The sequence below is a fragment of the Sturnira hondurensis genome, unplaced genomic scaffold (assembly GCF_014824575.4).
Source record: "Sturnira hondurensis isolate 20B ecotype Veracruz unplaced genomic scaffold, ASM1482457v3 Scaffold0000867, whole genome shotgun sequence".
NCBI classification, from domain to species: Eukaryota; Metazoa; Chordata; class Mammalia; order Chiroptera; family Phyllostomidae; genus Sturnira; species Sturnira hondurensis.
The window spans coordinates 1,304,530-1,325,665 of record NW_028073498.1 but is presented as its reverse complement, the minus strand read 5'-3'; positions in this window follow the sequence as shown (position 1 = coordinate 1,325,665).

Genomic DNA, 21,136 nt, shown 5'->3' with positions numbered 1-21,136 from the left:
TTTAATTCTTTAACAGTGTTTCTTACACATGGAGGGGGGGGTGAGTCGTGGGGGTGGGAATCTCAAGTTTTCAAGTTTGAGAAACCGCTTTGAGGCGTGCTGCCTCGTAAAAATGTACAGGGTAGATTGTGGGCCGATTCTTCTCCCATTCCCTCCGTCAGGACCCGTCCAGAGAGATTGACAGATTCCCGATCAGAAAGCCTACGGTCATACCTTTAACAGGGACCTAAATAACAAAAAAAAAAAAGCAAGCAGAATATAAAGACACTGAAATAGAGAACAGGCAGACAGGGACCAGAGGGGAGAGGGGAGGGAATTTCCGGAAAAGGGGAAGGATTCACAGGAATAAGTATAAAGGACAATGGACAAAAACTAACAAGGGTGGAAATGGGAGGGAGGTGAGGAGCGCTGGTGGGGGGGGCGGCGGGGGGGGGGAGGAGAGCTGGAATGGGAGTAAAAGACAGAAAACTGTACCTGAACAATAATTAAATAAAGAAAAAATTGTACGCAAAAGTGCACATTATACATGGCAAGAAAAGAAAAGAAAAGAAAAGAAAAGAAAAGAAAAGAAAAGAAAAGAAAAGAAAAGAAAAGAAAAGAAAAGAAAAGAAAAGAAAAAGCCTGTGGTCTTCTGCTCTTAAGGCCTTTCTTTGCAGCCTTCTAGTCTTATTTACTGAACATCCTGTTGTAGGCCTGGCCCTCCTTGGGGAGGCAAAGATGAGTCCCTGGTTTTAAGAAGCTTATCAATTACTTGCCCATGATACTCTTCATTCCGTTAAAATCTTAATTTGTTGGGGATGCCTAGTTCTTTTCCTTCTAGTGAAGAAGGTACTCGTACTCAGTTGTAGTTTGAAGTAAAGTTTTGTGAGGATCAATATCACTTAAGAGAAGATTCAAAGCTTAAATCAATAAATTCATGTCTTTCCAGTTGTCGCCTAAAATAAGAGGTTAAGAGCCACAACTCTACAGGGACTTCAGAGATCATTTTATGAACCATGGAAAGCCCTGTTTCTTTGCCTGCCATTTAGATAGTCAGGTTGACATTGTTCAACATTTGACACTCAGGCATAAGAAGTGCTGCATGTATCCTACTTCTTGATTATTCCAGAGTTGCAATCTGCTTTGTTTTTAAGAACAACTTTATTGAGATATAATTTACAAAATCTAAAATTTAAATATTATACATGTACAATTCAATGATTTTTAGTTTGTTGGCAGAATTGTGCCAGCATCACCATCATCTAATTTTAGAAAATTTTCATCAGTCCAAAAGAAACCTTCTACCCATTAGCAGTCATTCCTCCTAATGCTAGGCAACCACTAATCTATTTCTGTCTGTATAAGATTTGCCTATTTTAGACATTTAATATAAATGGAGTCACACACAGTCTTTTGTGACTGGTTTCTTTCACTTAGCATAATGTTTTTGAGGCTCACCCATGTTGTAGTATGTATCAGTATTTCATTTACTTTTACGATCAAGTAATATTCCATTGTATGAATATATCAGATTTTATTTATTCATCACTTGATGAATATTTGGGGGTTATTTCCATTTTTTGGCTGTTAAGAATAATGTTGCTATAAACATTCATGTACAAAGGTTTGTGTGGACATATTTTACATTTCTCTTAGGTATATACCTCAGAACAGAATTTCTGTGTCACATAGTAATTCTATATTTAATTCTTATGTTTAATTTTTAAAGAACTGCCAGCTTGTTTTCCAAACAACTGCACTATTTTTACATTCCCATCAGCCATTCATGAAGGTTCCAGTTTTTCCACATCCCTGTCATCTGTCTTTTTTATTTTAGTTAACTTAGTGGGTGTGAAGTAGTATCTCCTTGTGGTTTTGATTTACATTTTCCTAATGACTAGTTATACAAGCATCATTCCATGTGTTTATTGGCCATTTGTGTATCCTCCCCATGGAGTCATTTGAAGCTGAATAGTTTTTAAATTTTGGTGAAATCCAATTTATTTTTTAAAAGATGTTATTTATTTATTTCTATAGAGGAGAAGGGAGGGAGAGAAAGAATCAATGTGCACTTGCCTCTCTTGCGCCCCCTACTGGGGAACCTGGACTGCAACCCAGGCATGTGCCCCAGACTGGAAATTGAACAGGCAGGAGATTTGCAGGCCTACACTCAATCCATTGAGCTGCACCAGACAGGGCTATTTTTTTCTTTTGACATTGTATCAATACCGTATCGAAAACAATGAAATTTACCCCTAAATTTTCTAATAAGACTTTTATAGATTTAGCTCTTACATTTAGGTTTGTGATCCATTTTGAGTGAAATTCTTTTATTGTGTGAGGTAGGGGCTTATCTGCTTTCATCAGGTAGGTTCTAATTCAACAACAATGATTAAAGAGAATCCACTGCAGTGAACTCATAACTGGTGCAACATTTTAGAGTTGATTTGAATACTTTCTAAATTCCCTTCTAGATACAAAAATCTTGTAATTTTTAAAAAGTGATCTATAGTTAATGAAGCCTAAACATGTAAGAAGTTAAGCAACATAAATAGTATAAATCTGTATTTTCAACTTCTGGTCTTGATTCATTGGTAACTTATTAAACTCAATTTAGTGGGTCAAAACTAGTATGTTTTTATGTCAAATAAAACAGAACAGAACAGAAACTATCAGAAAGCACCTCTCAAATTAAGTATTGCCTCATAACTTTTGTGTTATTCATGTTTGTGCATTTGTGTTTACCAAGAGTTGGTATAAAATGTGTTTCTCACTGTGAGCCACATCCTAAAAAGTTGCAAAAACACTATATAAACTACAGTTGCAGAGTTCTTTCATTCATTGCACAAACATTTATTAAGTGCTTATTTTATGCCAGGCCCTCTGCTAAGCATTGGGGATAAAATGATAAACAGCACATGGTCTCCAACTTGCAACAGTGCACATATGCATTTGGATCCATTCGTAGTTTCTGGAGACAAAAGACTGTGCCTGGGTTCATTTTCCCCAACCAGAAGGACTCCTTCCAAATACTGATGTTTGGTCTCGTGGCACTTATTTTTTGCAATTAATATTTAATTGTTAATCTCATTTGAGATTTGCCAGTGTATTTGCTTTTCTTCCAACTAGGGGAACTTTGTTCCCAGGTTCATAATTGCAAATGTTGATTATATTGGGTAAGAAGTTTAGAACTAGTAATGGGAGTTGGTCATAACTAAATTGATCCCTGTTTTACTCCAACTATACTTATAGTATCCCCACATCTGGTATTTTTAAATTCTGGTACATTACTTTTTAAGGGAAAAATTTTAAATCATATCAAAAATTTTATTTTCTAAGCCTTCAACCAAACAGGGTTGGTATTAATAAGGATATGTAACTGTTTTGTAGATGAATTTAGAAAATGAATGTGCTGTGTTTCTAGTCATCCAATCGAGTCACTTATTTGCAGCAGCTGTGTACAATCATGGCTCTGGCATTTGCTCCTCCTCTTTATCTGAGATAGCATTTATTAGTCTATAGACACCATAAATTCTCAGGGGATTTATAAGATCTTAATTTAAAACTTTAAAAAGTGCAACCAGTTCAACATGCTGGACAGGTTAAACACATGTTGTGTTCCCACACATGATTTTTAAATCTAGGTATGAAATTTTACCTGCAACTTTAAATATTATTAAGGTCCTTTTCTCTCTTCCTCTCCCTATCCTGTTCCCTCTTATCTTACCCCTCACCAAATGACGCGCCTATTTGTTATAAAGTCTTAAGTACTAAAGTGAAGCTTGTAACTCATTTTTTCTGGCTTCAAATAACTTGATCTTTTCACTCTACCTCTCTGCTTAACTCAGCATTCTATTTCTGTTTTGAGTGGTTGCCTACAAATAAAAGGTTTTTTTCTGAAACATTTAAATAAAAATTAGTACTTATTATATACAAATCATTATATTATAATAATACAGTCACATATTGATTCAAAAAAAACATGGAAATATACCCAAATTAGTATTTCATTTTCTATTAATATGCCAACTTGAGCTTTCTTTTAGATAATTTGGAAAACTTGAGACATAACTTTAAGACTATTTCTTCAATAATGCACTTTTCTTTAATATTGAATGAAATAGCTTCCTGTTTTTGAAAATATTTTATCTTTTATAATCTGTGAACACCATAATGATATTTAATTTCAAGAAATTTCATTTGTTAGGTTCAGTAGTTTTGAGTTAGACTATTCAAGTTTTAAGGTTTTAATGGTTTGAAAACATCTTTTAAAGTTTCAAAAATACTTCTGACTTTCAGGGGATAAAAAAGAGAACATTTTCTCTCGCTTCAACAATATTTCTCTACTTTTTTCCCCTAAAAATTGACCAGTTTTGTGTATCAGACCTCTAAGTAACAAGCAGTAGGAAGTAGAGTGAGCAGAAGGTGGGAGGACGAGCACTCCTGGTCACCTCGGGGCAGTTTGCACAACAGGAAAACTGTCCTACTTTCTATTTGTCTTTTCCTTTCAAGAGTTTTGGTAGAATTAAGTACTAGTAGAATGGAAAGAGTGCTGACCTTTATCTCTGCTCATTGTGACCTTGAGCAGGAAACTCACTCTCTCTGAGGCTTAGCTTCCTCATCTACAAAATGAAAATATATTTTCATAATCTTATTGATGAGATAACATGGGGAAATGCCAAATCTTAGTAGGAACCCGATAAATGTTGTTTATTAAATGGGTGAAAGCATTGAGAATTTTTTTTTCTGATAGTCATTCACTAACAGAGCAAAGCCCAGTTTGGCTGCTAAGTGAAAAGGTTTTTTAAATATATGCATCATATTTAGCCATCAATCTACACGGCCACTCTACTATCTGTCTTGCATGTAAAAACATTCACTACTATAATGGATAGATTTTGAAATAGCTATGGACCACAGATTCCCATATGAGAATGGTTTTCTCAAGATGCCCATATAAGTTTATAGGTCCTAGGCTTTTCTGCATAAATCTGAACCACAAAAATTTTTGTGATTGAAAACATTAGACCAATATAGATGTAGATAAAATACTATGACACTCCTTCCCACCCACCCTACCTACATTTCCACCCACCCCACCTACATTTCCACCCACCCCCATCATACTCGTAACCCAGTTTCAGTTTATGGTCAATTTTGTTTCTTCTATACCCTCACCAATTTCCCTCTCTTCTGTATGATTCTTTTTTTCAATTCTTTTTTAAAAGATTTTATTTATTTATTTATCTTTAGAGGGAAGGAGAGAGGGAGAGAAACATCAATGCATGGTTGCCTTTTGTGTGTCTCCCTGCTGGGAGTTGGCCTGCAGGGAACTGGCCTGCAACCCAGGCATGTGCCCTGACTGGGAATTGAACCGCAATCCTCTGGTTCGCAGGCCTGTGCTCAATTCTTCTGTATGATTCTAAAGCAAATCCCCAAACACATTTCATCACAAAATGTTCAAACTGTTTTAAAATGTTGTTCTTAAGTCTTGTATTTAAAAGTTGGTTTGATTTCTTTTGGCAGAATTGGAATTTAACAGAAAAGTTTCTCAACTGAAATGTTTTCAACCCTTAAGATCTTTCATGGGTGAGCTGTAAAATATGTTCATGGCTGGGAGAACCATTGTCTGTAGTTACAGAGTTTCAGAGGATGTAAGGATATAAATATGTTCAGGCTGAGAAATGGGCAAGGAACTTGGACCTGTGGAAAGGTGGTTATGGTAGTCTCAGTTGCTAAAAACAACCCCCCCAAATACCACCAAAACCAAAACAACTCTTGTGTGAGTGTGCTGAGAACAGATTTCACTCTAAGCTTTGGGATAGATGGGAGCCTGAGTTGGCAGAGCCCTGGGGGCTGGTCACCCTCAGCCACCAGAAATTCTCTTCTTTTATTGTCTTTTACCCTCTGTTTGGGCTGGATAAATGACTATCATGTACAAAAGGTTGGGGAGCATCGAAAGACCCTAAACTTCCCTTCTGGAAAACCTCACTGGGAGTAATCTTTTCCCTCTGTGCTTCTGCTTCTTTCTCTTCACTTAGTGTAGTCTTCTGGTCTAACACTAGTTACAATTAGATATAGGCTGTTGATGAAGTGTCGCTCTTCCCTTACTAAGATTAAGTGCCTTGTCAGCAGAAGCCATGGTTTAACGATTTTTTTAAACCCAGGACATACTGCACTACCATGCCTGATACCAAATAAATGGGCAATCAATGTTTGTTGAATGATTGATTGCTGAGTGTTTGACTTGCAAAACCAAGCTACTATTAAGTAAATAATTCAAGTGTCACCTCATCATGAAGTCTTCCATCACTATCATTCTTTAGTCTCTTAACAGTTTTATTTTTCTTCATATCATGAATCACTACCTGAAATTACTTTTTAAACTTATTTATTGTTTGGCTCCCTATGCTAGAATGTAAACTCCATGAACGCAGTGATTTTTTAAAGACTTTATTTTAGAGCAGCTTTATGTTCATAGGAAAATTAAAAGGAAGGAACAGGGATTTCCCAATACCTCCTAAGACAGGGATTTTTAAAATCCACTCTTGTGTCCCTAGCTTGTGTTGTACCTAACATATGGCAAGTGACAGGCTCTGAGCAAGTTTTCATTATCAAAATAATAGGAACGTTAACATTTAGTCACCTTTTAAAGTTGTATTTTTAACATTCATGGCTACAAAATTGGTTAATATTTATTTATGTAAGCCCCAGGCTCAGATACTGAATTGAGTATTACTTGAGTAATCAGAGGCCTTTCTGTTTTTATGAACGTAATTTTATTGTGAACATTGGGACCCATGTGTCCACTTTGCTTTTGATGCATGGAACAACTATTATTGATACACAATTTTTGCTTTCAGCTGAGTCTGAGGACTGGGAAGTTTAAGCCTACAGCTCAAGAGCTCAGCTTCCTAATAGAGTGATTTTCAGATGTCCTGTTCCTACTATGATTTTTCAATAACATAATTTCCCTTATCCTCTCTTATAGGAGAGGTTTTGGGGCATCTAGGTGCCCATTTCTTAAATGCCTAAAGGATATGAACTAAGCTACTGACAGACTTCTTGCTGCTGTGGCCATCACAACAGCTTTTTTTTTTTTAATTCTTGTTCAAGTACAGTTGTCTCCATTTTCACCCTAACACACTCCCCTGCCCCACCCTTGAACCTACCCCCTTAGGCTTTCTCCATGCATCCTTTATATACGTTCTTTGATGGCCTTTCCCCTATTGTCTCTCCCCTCGCCTCTCTGGTAACTGTCAGTTTGTTCTTTATTTCAATGTCTCTGGTTGTATTTTGCTTGCTTGTTTGTTTTGTTGATTAGGTTCCACTTATAAGTGAGATCATATGATATTTCTCTTTCACTGCCTGGCTTATTTCACTTAGCATAATGCTTTCTAGCTCTTTCTGTGCCATTGAGAAGGGTAGGAACTCCTTTCTGCAGCGTGGAATTCCATTGTGTAGATGTACAATAGTTTTTAAAAAATTACTCTATTGTTGTTCAGTTACAGTTGTCTGCATTTTCTCTCCACCACTCCCTGCCACCCCAGTCAAATCCACCTCCTTCCCCTGCTTCCACCCTTCCCCTTGGTTTTCTCCATGTATCCTTTATAGTAGTTTCTGAAAACTCTTCTCCCCACTGTGCCCTCCCCACTTCCGTCTGGCTGTTGTTAGATTGTTCTTATTTTCAATGACTTTGGTTATATTTTGTTTGCTTTTTTCTTTTGTTGGTTATGTTACAGTTAAAGGTGAGATCATACATATTTATCCCTTACCGCCTGGCTTATTTCACTTAGCATAATGCTCTCCAGTTCCATCCATGCTGTTGCAAAGGGTAGGAGCTCCTTCTTTTCCTCTGCTGTGCAGAATTCCATTGTGTAAATGTACCATAGTTTTTTGATCCACTCATTTACTGAAGGACACTTAGTTTGCTTCTAGCTAGCACTTGGCTACTGTAAATTGTGCTGTTATGAACATTGGGGTGCATAGGTTCTTTTGAATTGGTATTTCAGTGCTCTTTTTTTAGGGTATAATCCCAGCAGTGGAATTGCTGGGTCAAAAGGCAGTTCCATCTAGAAGTGCCAAACAGTATGAGGTTAAATTCAATACTGTTTTCCACAGTGGCTGCACCAGTCTGCATTCCCACCAATAGTGCACTAGGGTTCCCTTTTCTCTGCATCTTTTCCAACACTTGTTTGTGGATTTGTTTATGATGGCCATACTGACTGGTGTGAAGTGATACCTCATTGTGGTTTTAATTTGCATCTCTGTGATGGCTAGTTATGCTGAACATTTTTTCATATGTCTTTGGGTATGTCCTCCTTAGAGAATTGTCTGTTGAAGTCTTTTGCCCATTTTTTAATTGGGTTGTTTGTCTTCCTGGAGTGGAATCCTGTGAGTTCTTTTTTTTTTAAATATAATTTTTTTATTTAATTGTTGTTCAAGTACAGGTTTCTGTCTTATATTCCCAACCCTGCCTGCCCCCCACCCCATGCTCTCCGCCTCCCTCCCCTGTGAGTTCTTTATGAATTTTGGAGATCAAGCCCTTGTCCAAGGTATCATTGGCAAATATTTTTTCCCATATAGTTGGTTCTCTTTTCATTTTAATGCTGTTTTCTTTAGCCATGCAGAAGCTTTTTATTTTGATGAGATCCCATTTGTTTATTCTTTCCTTTATGTCCCTTGCTCTAGAAGACGTATCAGTGAAGATGCTGCATGGAATGTCTGAGATTTTCCTGCCCATGTTTTCCTCTAGGACTTTTATGGTGTCATGACTTATATTTAAGTGTTTTATACACTTTGAATTTATTTTTCTGAAAGGTGTAAGTTGGTGATCGAGTTTCATTTTTTTTTTGCATGTAGCTATCCAGATCTCCCAACACCATTTATTGAAGAGGATATTTTTGCTCCACTTTATGCTTCTTTCCTCTTTGTCAAATATTAATTGACTATGTAGACTTGCATTTATTTCTGGGCTCTCTGTTCTGTTCCATTGGTCTATGTGTCTGTTTTTATGCCAGTACCAGGCTGTTTTGATTACAGTGGCCTTGGAATACAGTTTGATATCAAATATTGTGACCTCTCCTGCTTTGTTCATCTTTCTTAAAATTGCTACAGCTATTCAGGGTTGTTTATAGTTCTATATAAATTTCTGAAATTTTTGTTCTATATCTGTGAAATATGTCATTGGTACAACAGCCTTCTTTCCAGTCTTCAGCTTCTTAGCCCTGGAACTGACACCTAAAGGGGAATTTTTCATACATCTAGAACATGGAATTTGGAGTCTATTTCTGGAGTGACACTTTGTAATAAGGTGACTTTTTCCTTCTGTTTTGCATTTCTACTGCATTTTAAATATTTGAGTAACTGGTAGGTTGGTTATGAATTGCATTTATATGTTTAGAAACTTTTGTGCTGTAGTGGTAGGAAGTGGGAGAAGAAGGTGGTGAGATGTGTGTGCTTTATTGAAGAGTAATACTTTGTTTATTGACATCATAGCTTATTAGCATCTCTTCCTACCACCATAAAATGGATATTTTTCCTCCCCAAAGTATTTTTAAGATTTTAATCTCTCATAACTATTCATTTGTTCTCTCAGTAAAATTTCAGTAATTCAATTTCTAAATATCTTTACCCAGTATGCAGAATTAAAAAAATACTTTATTCCTCAAATCAATCAGTGTGACATATCACATCAATAAAACCAGAGCTAAAAATCATATGATAATCTCAATAGATGCTAAGAAGCCATTTGACAAAATTTAACACCCTTTTATGATAAAACCTCTCAACAAAGTGGGTATAGAAGGAACATAACTCAACATAATAAAGGCCATATATGACAAACCCACAGCTAACACCATACTCAATGGTGAAAAACTGAAAGCTTTTTCTTTATGACTGGGAATAAGACAAGGATCCTCACTCTCATCACTTTTGTTCAACATAGCATTGGAAGTCCTAGGTACAGCAATCAGAGAAGAAAAAGAAATAAAAGGAATCCATATTGGGAAGGAAGAACTAAGGCTGTCACTATTTGCAGATGACATGATACATATATAGAAAACCCTAATGACACCATCAAAAACTGTTAGAACTAATAAATGAGTTCAGTAAAATTGCAGGATACAAAATCAATATAGAGAAATCCGTTGCATTTCTATACTCTAATAACAAATGACCAGAAGGAAAAAAATAAGAAAACAATGCCATTTACAGTTACATCAATAAAGAATAAAACACCTAGGACAAAATTTCATCAAGATGGTGAAAGATTTGTACTCTGAAAAGTATAAAATATTGAAGAGGGAAATTGAAAAGAACACAAATAAATGGAAAGATATACCATATCTGTGAACTGCAAAGATTGTTAATATGTATGTACTACCCAAAGCATTATACAGATTCAACACAATCCCAATCAAAATATCAATGTCATTCTTCTCAGTACTAGAACAAATAATCCTAAAGTGTATTTGTAATCACAGAAGACCTTGAATAGCTAAAGCATCTTGAGGAAAAAAACAAAGTGGAAGGTATCAGGCTTCCTGATTTCAAACTATACTACAAAGCTACAATAATCAAAACAGTATATTACTGGCATAAAAATAGACACATAGATCAATGGAACAGAAGTGAGAGCCCAGAAGTTAATCCATGCTTATATGGTCAATTAATATACAACAAAGGAGGCAAGAATATAAAATGGGGAAATTACCATCTCTTCAATAAGTGGTGTTGGGAAAACTGGACAGATACACAGATACACAAATAAAACTGGACCATTTTCTTACACCATATACAAAAATAAACTCAAATAGTTTAAAGACTTAAATGTAAGACTTGAAACTATAAAACTCCTGGAAGAAAACCTAGGCAGTAAACTCTTTGACATTGGTCTTAGCAATATCTTCTTGGACATGTCTCTTTGGGCAAAGACAACAACAAAAAAGTGAAACTACATTAAACTAAAAATTTTCTGCACAGTGAAGGAAACCATCAACAAAATTAAAAGAGAACCTCCTAAATGAGAGAGTATATTTGCAAATGATATATATATATCTGAAAGAGAGTTATATCCAAAAATATAGATGACTCATACAGTTCAATAACAACAGCAACAATGACAACAACCCCTAACAACCTGTTTAACAAATAAAGCATCTGAACAGACATTTTCCCAAAGAAGATATCCAAACAGCCAACAGGTACATGAAAAGTTGCTCATCACTAATCATCAGGGGGACTGCAAATCAAAACCACAATGAGATACCACCTCACACTTGTCAGAATGGTGATTATAAAGAAGTCAACAAATAACAAAAGTTGGTGAGAATGTGAAGAAAAAGGTACACTTGTACACCAGTGGTGGACTTGTACGTTGGTGTAGCCATTATGAAAAACAGTATAGTGATACTTCAAGAAATTAAAAATGGAACTGCCATATGACCCAGCAATTCCACTTCTGAGTTTTAACCAAAGAAAACAAAAATACTAATTCAAAAATATATATGCACCATCGCATTCATTGCAGCATTATTCACAATTGCCAAAATATGGAAGCAACCTAGGTTCCCATATATATGTGTAATGGAATATTACTCTTCAATAAAAAAGAATAAAATATTGCCATTTGCAACAACATGAATGGACCAAGAGGATATTATACTAAGTAAAATAAATCAGACAAAGTCAAATATCATATAATTTCACTTATTTGTGGAATCTAGAGAAACAAACAAAACAAAACAGAAACAGACCTATAAATACAGAGGACAAAGTGATCATTGCAAGAGTGGAGGGAGGAATGAGTGAAAAATTAATTAATTTTTTAAAAATTAAAAAGAAGAGAGAAGCTTCTGGAAGATAGATAATGCAAAATCAAGAGCATGGCTCTCTAGAGTGATTACTGTTCAAACAGCCTCATAATTCTCATAAGCTTCTTGTAAAACGTCAAGCCACTTATATACCAGTGTTCATAGTGGCATTATTAATAGTAGCCAAAAAGTGAAAACCATCCACATGTTCACCAATGGATGAATGAATTAACAGGTATATCTATACAATGGAATATTATTCAGCACTAAAAAGGAATGAAATGCTGTTATACACTATGACATGTATAAACTTCAAAAACATTATGCCATGTGAAAGAAGTCAGTCACAAAGGGCCTCATGTATCATTCTATTTATATGAAATATAATAGAATAGGCAAATCCATAGTGACAGAAATAGATTAGTGGTTTCCAGGAGGTGGGGGAGGAGAAAATAAGGAAGTTTCTTTAGGGGGTCATGAACATGGTGATGGTTTCACAATTTTGTTAAATACGAAAGCCCACTGAATTATACATTTAAAAAGGTTAATTTTATGGCATATGACTTAAAACACATTTTTTTAAAATGCTAGTGTGAAAAAGGATTATTTATATATTCCCCTTAACTGAATAAATACTATTATGTTTTTGCTTTTCCCTTCTCCACCTACCTATCTTGTTTTGCCATCCTGTTATTCCAGAACTGCAGCAACTATAAATTGTTGTACAGGTGATAACTCTGCCCCAAGGGGCCAGTCAGGTGGACAAAGACCGTCTGAAATCCTAGCCAGGAACTCATTCTACCTGCAAGAACAGGTGTCTTTTCCTAATTTACACAAAAGTGCTTCACAGATTAGCAATGGCCTTAATCATTTTGATAGGCTTTTGGGGTGAGGAAGGTTGATAAATTCATGTACTTAGTCTACATCTTGGATTAAAAACCAAGCACTTTATTTTACTGTGATGTATAATGAATTTACTATCACAGATTATTTTTCAAATCCTTTGGTCCTATCTTTGAAAGTCGAATTGAAAATTATTGCATTAATCTTAAAAAGCACATTTCCAGTTTAAATATGTATTATACAGTACCTTTAAATTTTCCTCTTTTGTTTAAAAAGGATTCAGTATATTGTTCAACTTTACATTATGATCCTCCAATTCGGTTTTTATATTCAATATCACTAAAGTACAACTACCAAGGGGATTTCCTGATACTCACTTGTTCTAACAATGCACCTTTTCTGACAGCATTCTTGTATAGATTTCAAAAGAGCTCAAATAATAGTATTTTCTATACTAAATTTATTCAGTGAGTCAACACACATTTACTGAATTAATATTATATTTAAAATAACAATCTATTAAAAAAATAACAATCTATTCCAAACAGAAAGAACCCCTAAATCCTGATATTTTACATTGAAAGTGCATATATGCTTGATACATAGTAGGTACTCAACAGATATTTGCAAATGAACAAATGATTATGAGCAATTAAGAGAAACCTGTACTTGAACAAGAATTAAATAAAAATTATATTTAAAAAAAAGAGCAGTTTAGGTTTATTTGTGCTACCTAAATATTAGACACTGGCAAATAAGCACAGAATTTAACGTCCTTAAGTATACCCCTAGGGAATGAAAGGAAACTAACTGATGTAAAAAAAGTGATATAACTAGTGACTGTTTCTAAGACAAATCCCAGAATTCTGGCAAATTAACAATTGCGTGTTTTAGCGTGAAGTATTGGCGGTGTATTAATAATAATGCCCAATTCATATCAGCATTCCCAATCTTGGTTCCTTCTTTCCTTCCTCGTTTCTGGGGCACTTCTTATGCACATTAAAATTTGAGAATCACTGCTATAATGAAAAGGTCAGAAGTAGCAAACTGGAAATGTTTGTTAGAACTCAAAATATAAGGCCAGATTTTTAATATTCTTTTCTGCTACATGAATTAGAATCCAAGTCCCAGTCAAGACAGAGAAGAATCGCCTTCTCAAGTATTTAAGAACCATCATTTAGAATGCTATTCTTGCCCTGGCTGGTGTAGCTCAGCGGATTGAGCCCAGGCCTTTGAACCAAAGGATCGCAGTTTGAGTCCCAGTCAGGGCACATGCCTGGTTTGCAGGCCAGTTCCCAGCAGGGGACACACGAGAGGCAACCATACATTGATATTTCTCTCCCTCTCTCCTTCCCTTCCCCTCTAAAGATAAATAAAATGCTATTCTTACCAAAAAATCTATTCTTTCTCAAAAAAAGGAAAGTTCAATTCCAGTTACTCTCAGTAACAAATGTGAGGAATGGAAATGGTAAACTACTCAGTATTTAGGGAAAGCAGTTGGTATTCAGTGAACACCAAGTAATTTATTGACTTGGCGAGGATCACTTGAACTTTAGAATATGCTTAACTCTTACTTATCTAGGAATAGATTTAACATTTTCTAAACTGTTTGCAACATCATTGAGCTAAATTCTAGGCTATTTAGTATGCCTGAGACAGCAGTGGAATTAAGCTAAAAGCTGGATGAAGCACATCATATTTGCTACATACTGTGTTAGGCTGAAAGACAAAAACCCAGTTTTTAAGGATCTCACAGTCCTGTAGAGGAGGCAGGCAAGTTTTTTTAAAAAGCAGAACATAATGCAATAAGTGCTATGAAAGTGTCATCACACATGGGGGTACGTAAAATGGAGAGAAATCTAACCCAGGTCCGGGGGTGGTCAATGAGAAGGCTTCCCAAAGAGGTAGTATTGAGCTTAATTTTGAAGGATAAGTAGAATGTAGCCATATGAAATATTTAGGAGGTAAGATCCAAGGCCTTTAAAACAAACAAAGAAACCAACCCATTTGCACTACAGAGTATGAGTCTAAGATGATGCTCAGTTTTCGGGTATGAGTAGTTGATGGGTTCAGTTTGAGACAGTTGAGTGTTAGGTGTTTGTGGAAGGTAACCAAGTGAAGATGTCCACAGACAGTTGGCTATCTACTCCTATAGACAGGGTTCTTGGAAAGGGGTCTGTGATGGAAATACAATGCGGAGTTGTCATTGTTTTCCTAGCAACTGAACCCACTGGTATGAATGAGATTGCCAGGGAGAACAAGAAGGTAAGGAGGCTGAGGAGAAGTCTTTGGGGAAGGTGAGATTTTAAGAGGTAGGTAGAATCTGAGAAGAAACAGCTAGAGAAATAGAAAAATGAAAATGGCCTGGTATAATGAAGGCCAAAGAAAGAGAGCAGACAATTCTCTCAGATGATGTAGACAAGTCAAATAAGATTAGCCTGGTAAACATTGGTGAAAGAGGAAATGAAGGCAGAAGCCATGGCAGTCAGAAACATTTGTTTAGCACCTACTGTGAGCATTGTGCTATTTAATCTTCACTACAGCCCTCCGAGGTCAGGAAGTACAATAATATTATTGTTACTGTCATCCTCATTTTACAGACGAGTAAATTGAAACATAGAAAGACCTTGACTATAGTCATGCAACAAGTTTGCAACAGATCCAAGATAACTCAGCTCTACCTAACTCCAGAGTCCAGTCTCCTAGCCATTTCTGGTTACCAACTGTGGTGAGTAAGTGGAGCTAATAAATGCCAAGGGCTCTTAGAGATGTTTGCCAGTGAAGGAAAGAGTGTAGGTTGTACACACTGAGTCTAACTAAGGTGGGGGGCTTTGCTTTTATTTTTTAAGATAAGAGAGGTTTGCACACAATTTTAGGCTAAGGAGAAAGAGCCAGAGAAAAGAAAGCGGAACCTCAAGAACAAAAGGGCCAATGCATTTCTAGCTATACTTCTATTTCTGTGGCTGGATCCAAATAGATCTAGAAAGGAGTTGTCAGTTTAAAAAACGAAGCTATTCGGTACTGCGTAAGTATGTTTTATGAAAGAATTCACCTGCAATAAATGTCCATCCAGTCTTTTTCACTTAGGAATCTATTAATATAATTACTGAAGTAGGCTGACTTTCTTTTTTAACTACAATTTGCAGCTGTACTTGCCATATCAAACTAAGCCATATCTGTCTGGGTTTAAGGTGTATATTAACAGTCAGGGACAGGCTTCCTTAACACTTTTTCCTTCTTATTTCACATTGTAAAATTGAATTGAAAATTTCTTTCTTTCCTTCTATCAGTCGTTGTGTTCCAATGGGTGCCCAGAGTTCTTTCTTTCACAACAGAAAACATGGTGCCTATTGCACAGCTCTCAGCTGATCTCACAGGGGTACTAGAAGTGGTTACTTGCAGTTCTCCCAAGTCTTATTTCTTCTAGTAGTTACACTAGAAAAGGCAATATTATCCCATTTTTTTTGTATTCAAGTACTTACAATGAAAACCATAACCAGAGTTTTTTGTAGATATCTCTCCATAAGATAATAGTTTTGTAGCTCTGGTAGAATAATGGATTCTAAATTACAGTGTATCTACGTCATGATTTTAGACGTTCAACGGTCATATTTAGGACCTAATGTGCCAAAGCACCAATGCCAGGGCTGTGGGGAAAATGCTAAATACAATGTATATATATTCTTTAGGAGCTTCCAATTTTTTTTTAAAGAAGAGATTAGGTAGTTACAGAAATGACTAGAATTCAGAGTAGTAAAAAGGACCAACATAAATGATGATAGGATGTTAGGTCATTTTAATTTCTTCCATTGAAAAATAATTGCACCAGTAATGTATGAATTTACTTTTGTTGTAAGGAATGCAGAAACATCTAGAATAAATTCTAAAAGTTCCCCCTTACTGTCCTCCCACTTCCACTTCCACTTTTCTTCCCAGATTGAGGCATTAATTGTTAGTCTCTTTTCTGTTTATTGTCATCAAGTACATATATACTTTAGCATACAAACTTTTATAGTTTGTAGCATAAATTTGTAGCATAAATAGTTTTATAGTTTGTAGCATAAATAAGCTTTTTTAGCATAAATTATTTGAAATACATAGTTCTGTGAATTTTTCACTTCGTAAGGTCTTTTCATGTCAGAACACATAGATTTATTCTTTTAAAAGTCAGTATACTATTACTATAAAATAAAATTTTAAATATATTGTACAAAAGAGAGTGGAACAAAACGATTAGGTTCTAAAACTTTTCATTGGCAAAATACTAATGATTGTATTAAATTACTGGCATGCTTAATTACTTGTTGGCAAAGACTAAGCCTCATATAAATTTTCTCTTACCTTTTAATCTTTTTAAAACATAGATTTTATGTATTTTTGATCTCTGACATTAATAAATGTCACTTGCTTAAAATCAAGTGTTCTTAAAAGAAGTACTTAAGCAGAAAATACTGGAATACCACCTAACAAGCATATATAATTTGTGCTGGGATCACACAAAGAAGAAATATAACTAAAATTTTTAAAAATCTTAAACATCTACCTGGCTGGTGTAGCTCAGTGGATTGAGCGTGGGCCTGAGAACCACACGATCGTGGTTCGGTTCCCAGTCAGGGCACATGCCTGGGTTGCAGGCCAGTTCCCCGCAGGGGCCAGTTCCCAGCAGGGGATGCATGAGAAGCAACCACACATTGCTGTTTCTCTTCCTCTCTCCTTCCCTTCCCCTCTAAAGATAAATAAATAAAATATTTTTTAAAAAAATCTTAAACATCTAAATATAACAGGAATTCTTTTCTTTAAAGATTTTATTTATTTACCTTTAGAGGGGAAGGGAAGGAGAGAAACATCAGTGTATGGTTGCCTCTCCTGAGTTCCCTGCTAGGAACTGGCCTGCAACCCAGGCACATGCCCTGATTGGGAATCGAACCGCGATCCTGTGGTTTGCAGGCCCGCGCTCAATCCACTGAGCTACACCAGCCAGGGCTAAAGATAACTGGGATTCTTAATGAGAGTTCTCTTTAAAAATTTCAGTTCTTCTCTCATCATTGTTGAATTAATAACTAAACATTTTTAAAAACACAAATGACTACATTTTGTTTAAATATATTTGTAAATGCAGCGGTAAAAAAAATAAGTTTATGCTTTAACAGTGGTTATCTCTGGATGGTGCGATATATTCAAGATTATTCTTATTCTTTATCTTTTTGTGAACTCTCCAATTTTAAAAATAATGCATACATATTAGGTTTTTTTAATTAAAAGAATGAAGTAATAAGATGCATTAAAAATGTACCAAATGACCGTGTCTCTACATTTAAGAATAGGAACTGTATCTCTTTTATCACTGTATTTCCCCACATTACTTTTACTCAAGTAGTAGTTAATACACATTTTTAAAATTTATAAAAACAAAAAATAGCATTGGATAATTACTGTAATGCATAAAATGATAACCTTGGGTCAAATAAACTTTAAAATAGACTTGTAATGTGCAAATAAACACAAAATCCAAAGTAGCTAATTCTAGTAGTATTAGGCCAGAACACAAAACAAATTTTTGTTGACTAACAAGTTAAATCTCTTTTGTTAAACAATCATATCCTTTATTTGTAATGTAGTAAAATTCAGTTTTTAAAAAAAGCTTATTCTTGTCATTTCCAAAAAAAGAGAGGGGAAAGGAGAGAGGAAGCTGTGCTTACTGGGAAAGTTGCAACATTCAGTTCGTAAGTACTTTTTGCTTTAGATATTTTTTTCAACTACTTCTCTTACATAAGAGCCCTGTAATATCTCCATAGGGAGAAATAACACTGGGCCACATTATGTCTTTTAATTTTTCCTCCAGATAGTGTTTACAAATCAACATGTAGGAGTGACTCCATATTCAAAGTAATTAGCCAACTTTGGTGTCCATTTGCCATTGAGGACAATTGGTAATTTTAACAATCAATGAGAGTTTATTTTAGGAGAAAACTTACTTAAATTTGCAGGAAATAACCTTTTTGTTCCAAAACAGCTGTCATTGAACACCATTATATCTACAACAATTAAAATTATCTTTGGTGACTTTTAGCATTTGGCATTGCTCCATTATTGTTCAGTTAAATATTTTTCAAGTTTACTAGGACTTTTGCCCACTGTGTGCTTACGGCCCTTTATTGTCAATATGTATCTTAGAATTCACCTTTGTGACATTACTTTTTTGTATTGTGGGAGAGAATGTAATGTCTGAAGCAAATTGCCTGAGAAATCAAGTAATATTTACTAGGAAATTGCACTATATATCCACAAATTACTTACAAAAATACAACTACAATTTATTCCATTATATTTGGCAACAGATATCCCCTCCTTTCTTTTTCTAGATCCTTGCGAAAAAGAAAATCCAAGTTTAAAAAATTAGCTAATGTTTAGTGGGCAAAAAGAGAAAAGACTAACATGTGCTGTCATTTTGACAAATTTAATTGAAAATTGTGACAAAAATTTCTAGGTTTAAGTCACCCAGCCCATCAGTTCAGGGAATTGATTGCCAAACACAAAATCGAACAAGGAAAACATACTATTCTGCATGCCAGTGAAAGTCATACGCAAGTTTCTTCTGCACCCATCCAAAATGAATGCTGTCTTAGAAAGAAATAATGAAGCTGAGATCTGGTAATACATCACCCATTTTAAATCTTAAATAAGACTTCATGTTTGTTTGTTTAATTTTGAAAGGAAGTAAATGTTTGTCTTCAGAAATTATTAAATATTAAAATATAGCAGTTTAGGGACCCTAAATATAGCATATGATAAAAAGGTAATACTTTTATAATATCTCAGCCCTTGATTACTATTACGTGTGACTCTATTTTGGGGGAAAGAATTTATTTGCCATGATTTTATACAAACCAAAAAGGTACTGAAAAGTTTGTAAAAAATTATTACCATTTTTTAAACCTAGAATACTGAAACAATTGAACATTTTTCATACTCAAATACTTTTCTGAACACTTGCAAGCCCACAAATAACCTTTCAGACATTAAAAAAAAAGAGACTGGACCCCTGACTTTCGTGGCTCAGTGGATTGAGTGCCTGCCTGTGAACAGAAATGTGTAACTCATCAATGTTTCTCTTGTACATCAATATTTCTCTCCCTCCCTTCCCTTCTTTCTAGAAAGAAAAAAAAGACTAAATTTTTTTTACTGGAAGGAATTTAGAAGGACTATTAAGGTGAAATTTAAGTAATAATAGGCAAAAATAGGCAAAATAGGCAAACATTTTAAGCAATTTAAGCTTTGTGCTATGTATTTAGGGCATTGTCGATATGCGCAAATTGTCTTTAAGCTGACTCCCTTTGATGCACTTCTCTCTGTTGTCACAACAGATATTTTTATTTCTGAATCCCACCTACCCCCCTCAATTTTACATAATTAAATCCGAGACTATTTTTGAGGAGAAAGAGTAGTAAAATTGTTTTCCCATCTCAGGAAGTTGAAAATAGAGGACTTGCAATATCTTATTTAAAAAGCAGGTTCAGAACTTTCATAGAATTAAAAATTGACTAAAAACTTGAAGACAATGCTCCAAATCCTACAAAGGTCTTATCTCTGGGGCATGGAATGTTGGCGATACTTCTTTTGTTGATATTTTCTGAGTTTTTCAGAAAATTCATGTATTACTTTTATAATTAGCAAAATAGTAAAACATGGGGAAAGGTATCTCATCGATTGTGAAAACATGAGTAAAATATATAACATTGAAATTTTTCAAAGAATTAAACAAATTACTTTTGTAAAATAAGCCAGGCCTCCCAGTTCTTTCTCTCATTTGTGGACCATAACGTATATTTTGGATCAAAATAATGGAACATTCTAGACAATGTGAAATCTAGAAAGAAACGGCACTTGTATCTTGATGGAGCACCAAAAAAATATAGTTACTGATAGTCTTCCTAAATTAGGAAAAAGAACTAAAGTTCACTATTCCATTTACTACTACACACAAAAGTGAAAGTTTTACTCTTGGCACAAATATGATAGAATTCATAGGGTAGTAATGGTATTTTTCAGAGTTTTATTATATAATCAGTTTTAAGTAAAGGAGTAGATATTGTAGAATATAACAGTGCTTTAACTGAAAACTTAATGATTTTGAATTAAACTATAGCAATCTACTTTGCAAGTTTTGAGAATTATTTGATATTTTCCTAAAAACTATTACTCATACAAAGAACATTGTGAACTTGTTTACCTAAACTGATGTACTTTGTAGGATGAATTTAGCTTTAGCGGTGTGTTCTATGAGAAGAATAACATTTACATAATGGTATTTCTTAATAAAAGTGATCTTTTCAGTAGGAAAATGTTAAGCAATGTATGTGGGAAACTGCAGAATCTGGAGTTACAAGCAGATGAGGCAAGTGATGTTTGGTATAAAAAAAGAATTAAATCACAACTATAAATTTTTCTGGCAAAAGTAGAAATTAATATATGGAATAAAGTATTAGCACAACTTTTTG